Below are 5095 nucleotides of genomic sequence, written 5' to 3'. Positions count from 1 at the left end.
TATATATATATATATATATATATATATATATATATATATGCATGTGTTGTGTGTATGTGTATGTATGTATGTATGTATGTATGTGTACATATATGTTTGTGTGTGTGTATATATGCATGCATACACACCCCAAAACACCATGCATGTGCTCCCACATATACGTGTTCGCTCATAAGTACCACGATGCTTTAATTTATATGTTGCAAACACTCATGTTACCTCAAGTCATTAAACATATACAATTTCATATATTTTCAAAGCAAATAAGAACAAAAACAAAAAGCAACTAGCAAACAGGAATCAAATAAATATCTACTTAAAGAAGTGATTCGTTAGCAGAATATAGAGATACATTGCTGGCGGGAAGACAGTAAACTACGTTAAATCAACTTTGATCGGAGAGAAACAAGGTAAATATTGCAGTATTTTTGTTACTAGGTTTTGCTTTTGTATTTTATTTCAATATGGAGAATGAGCGATGCTATCGTGTGAGATAACCTTGATTATATTCAATAAAATAAATATATTTTAGTCAGAGAGTGCGAGTTATTTCATGTTAAAGCTTAATGATTACAAGTGTTTGGAAGCGTTAGCATATATCTATATAACTAACGTAAATGTCATGAAAATTTCACAACTTGTTCACTATTTTATTTCAGCAGATATATATATCTTATAAAATCAGACATTATTGTCCTATCTTTTTCTCTACGATTATTATAACGACCAGCAATCACTTCTCTTTTGCAGACAGGAAAAGAAGTAATAAATTTTGACACTTGTCAAGTAAAGAAAACTAGCATAAATTTTACTTTATATAATAGTAAGGTTCCTTTATTTTCAAATGCTATGGTTAGATATATTTTAAATTGTATCGCATTTTAAAATCTACGACGTTTATAGTTATTACTGTCGTTGGAATTTCTGCCAGTGTGTTACCAGTGTATCTCTTTGACCAAGAAATATTCCTGAGTAAACAATGAACAAGGTTGGACGTTTGGCATCCGGATTATTGTGGTGCCACTATTCATGATTGTAAGTAGGTGAGTTGACAGAATTGTTACCTCGCTGGGCAAAATGCTTAGCGGTATTTCGTCCGTCTTTACCCTCTGAATTCACATTGTCATCGGAGACAACTTTGTCTTCCATTTTTTCGGGGTCGATAAAATAAGTACCAGTAGAATTTGGGATCGATGTAATCGACTTGCCCCTTCCACAAAAATTCCAGGCCTTGTGCCTATATTAGAAGGAACTTTTTATACACACATGTTAGTTACGTTCCACAACAGGTAACAGGTTCTTTTATGTTGAACATCGACTATCTTTTCAAGGTGTCTATTTACAAATGTTCAGTAACCCAAATTCTTCCACGATCTTCTCTGATGCATTCTATCTGCAGTCTATTTTTATAGGCAGTTCACAGATTGTGACACGTCTGTCCGAAGACTATGGCACGAATAAGGCAACTGTTTGCAACATTCCGAAGAATTTAGGAACTGTACAGTGTTCTTAAGTGATTCCAAATGAGTGTCGGAAACGAATGTTCAACACTGGGCAGGACTTGAGTGACAAAAGAACTACTGTGATTTTCTCAAACTCTTCTAGTGATTCCAAAAAGACAAAATGCTGACTGATGATATTCATGTTTGCTTCCAATAGTCATCTCAGTGGACGGAAGTTAAAATTATCAAACTGTCTACAAGCATGAGAGACAATTTTTTCAATGAATAGTTGTCCGTCGTTTTAGAAGAAAACTTTGTTACAAACAGAACAAGAATGACTCTTCCGTCAGAAAAGATGCCGTCGACACAGCTCTTATGTGTGTAATGGTTACAACTCAAGAATTGATATCGAAAATGTTCCTCCAACCTACATTAACTAATATACAAGTGGGTGTGCAGAAAGCAAAATGCTTGGGAAATACCATCAACTGGCAGCTGCTGTCGGTGCTTCCAAGAAATAGTCATAGTTACAAATCAATACCTATAAATCAATACCTAGAGATCAAAACCGACAGATCAATAGACAGTGTTGTGGATCAGGAAGAAATAGTTCATTAACCTGCAGAATTTTAAATTCCTTGGAACCGTCAAATCGATCACCACACAGACTTAATTTCCCCAATAATTCTGTTACATAATTTAGATTAACCATAGTTATGTAATGGCACATGGCAAACGGTTAAGAAGATTAGACCATATGTAATTGCGATCTCGAATCTCATTGGTTGCACCAACAGAGAGGATGCCGTTATACTCCGAGTTCCACTCATATAATCCGGTGAGTCCTTCCGATGTTGAGGAATTCAGTTTCCTGAGTATTTATATTTTCTTCACGTCAATCAATGAATCCCAGTGACATTGATTAGTTGCTGAACAACATCTTGAAGAATACTGCTTTGCGAATGCATGAATTTATGCGGGATATTCAAGATCTGGACGCCTTTATTATTTCTTTATTTTCTTCTGTTGGTTGAATGAAAAACATTGAGTCTCCTGTGAAGCTGATATGACGATGTTTAGAATTACGAAGGTGATGATGGGTAAAGCTTTTCTGTCAAATCAATCAACTAGGGATCACTAGCGTAGCGGTAGGGGCGGTCCACCCCGGGTGACACTATAAAAGGGGCACCACTTGTGGGTCTGCTGTAGACATTATGTGCTTTCTGTGGTGTCTGGATTCGGCAAACGGAAGGTCAGCCCCGAGCAGCAGACATCTTGAAGAATACTGCTTTGCGAATGCATGAATTTATGCGGGATATTCAAGATCTGGAAGCCTTTATTATTTCTTTATTTTCTTCTGTTGGTTGAATGAAAAACATTGAGTCTCCTGTGAAGCTGATATGACGATGTTTAGAATTACGAAGGTGATGATGGGTAAAGCTTTTCTGTCAAATCAATCAACTAGGGATCACTAGCGTAGCGGTAGGGGCGGTCCACCCCGGGTGGCACTATTAAAGGGGCACCACTTGTGAGTCTGCTGTAGACATTATGTGCTTTCTGTGGTGTCTGGATTCGGAAAACGGAAGGGCAGCCCCGAGCAGCAGACACTCTGGCTACGCTAGTGCTGGGGATCATCGCAACACTTAGTATCACAGCAAGTATAACAATTCGGCAAGCTGGCAGAACCGTTAGCACGCCGGGGAAAATGCTTAGCGGCATTTCTTCCATCTCCACGTTCTTAGTTCAAATTTCGCCAAGGTCGACTTTGCCTTTCATCGTTTTGGGACTATAAAACAAGTACCAATTGAGAACTGGAGTCGATGGAATCGACTAGCCACCCTCTCCATCCCTCGAAATTGCTGGCCATTTGCCAAATTTTGAAACCAATATTTTGATGTATGAGTTTCCCCTTCACTCTAAGATTCCACACATTAATAAGAATAGTGTTATTTCCATCGCTGACTTACCTCACGAATCTCCAGCTTCTGCTCATTTTCGAGTTATCTGAAGAACTTAAAACTATCCAGAATTAAAAACAAAAAGGTTGTTTTCACATTTATGTGATTTTGCGTCCATATTTGATTTAGAAATATGCGGGAATTATGTTTTCGGCGCAGGAGTGGCTGGCTGTATGATAAGTAGCTTGTTTACCAACCACATGGTTCGGTGTTCAGTCCCACTGAGTGGCACCTTGACCAAGTGTCTTCTACTATAGCCTCGGGCCGACTAAAGCCTCGTGAATGAATTTAGTAGACGGAAACTGAAAGAAGCCCGTCGTGTCATACCGGCCATGATGAAATACTACAAAGTATAGAAAATATGAAATACCACAAGGAATATAAATAAAACATAAAAAACAGATAGTGTTGGAACTCTTTTAAACAAAATAATATATTCCTCTATACACAATCATACAAAACCCCTTTTTTTGTATTTATTTTTACTCGCATATATATATATATATATATATATATATGTATGTATGTATATGTATATATTTGTGTGCCAGTTCTTGTGTGTTTACGTCCCCCGTAACCTAGCGGTTCGGCAAAAGTGACCGATAGAATAAGTACTAGGCTTACAAATAATAAGTCCTGGGGGTCGATTTGCTCGACTAAAGCGTTGCTCTAGCATGGCCGCAGTCAAATGACTGAAACAGGTAAAAGAACGCCATTTACACAATGGAAATATGCAATACAGTAATCCCTCAACTATCGTGGGTGCTACGTTCCACCTCCCCCCCGCGATATTTGAAAATGTGCGAAGTAGAAACAGTACTGTACTGTGTATTTTTTTTATTTTTATCATTTGTATATATTTGTTTCATTTATTTCATTATTGCCCACATGGACTAAACATAGAGGGGACAAATAAGGACAGACAAAGGGATTACGTCGATTAGATCGAGCCCTGTGCGTAACCGGTGCTCATTTAATCGACCCCGAAAGGATGAAAGGCAAAGTCGACCCCAGCGCAATTTGAACTCTGACGAAATACCGCTAAGCATTTCGCCTAGCGTGCTAACGATTCTACCAGCTCGCCACCCCAATATATATTTATTTTATTATAAATGCAAAATAACACCACGGTGGAATCGACGTAAGCTTAAATAATAAACCTCGATACGTGAACCGCGATATGGCGAGAGATTATTGTACACAATATATACAGAGTATATATCTGTACTGCGGTGGATTTGATACGAGAATCCATAAAATTATTGGATAGCAATATCATTTCTTGCATGAAAGGTTAATCTCCAGAACAAATCAAATACCACGCTTTAAAACCGATAATAATATCATCAATAACAATTTACAGCTACGTTTTAGGCGGATTACAACCGGATATCCTGCTGATGTTTAATAGCGTTCTTAACCACATTTCTACTTTATAAACAACCTGTTTTTATATCGACGGCCAGAATAGACACAATTTGTCATGTAACCCCATAGATTATACAGTTTGTGAAAATCTAATGTGAAACCGATGAAGTGCATTCCTACATTTTAAAATATAATTGAATTCAAATTAATTCTAATTTATATTCTGCGCGTCTTCAGCTTCATTTCCATTCTTAAATTTGTTTGCATTAATAACAATTTGTGTGTGTGTGTGTGTGTGTGTGTGTGTGTGTGTGTGTGTGTGTGTGT

At 37.4% G+C, this 5095-nt stretch overlaps 1 protein-coding gene across 2 annotated transcripts in view; it reads left to right on the top strand.

Moving 5' to 3' along the window:
• Positions 1-5095, top strand: part of LOC128248031 (CLIP domain-containing serine protease B4-like) — a 69237-nt gene that overhangs the window by 39374 nt on the left and 24768 nt on the right. For both annotated transcript variants that reach the window (XM_052968438.1, XM_052968437.1), the window contains one exon: positions 261-410. The gene's annotated coding sequence lies outside the window, so the exon portion shown is untranslated. The remainder of the gene's footprint in view (positions 1-260; positions 411-5095) is intronic.

This window comes from Octopus bimaculoides, chromosome 6 (genome assembly GCF_001194135.2).
Source record: "Octopus bimaculoides isolate UCB-OBI-ISO-001 chromosome 6, ASM119413v2, whole genome shotgun sequence".
Classification (NCBI taxonomy): domain Eukaryota; kingdom Metazoa; phylum Mollusca; class Cephalopoda; order Octopoda; family Octopodidae; genus Octopus; species Octopus bimaculoides.
This window is presented reverse-complemented; position numbering and strand designations above follow the sequence as displayed.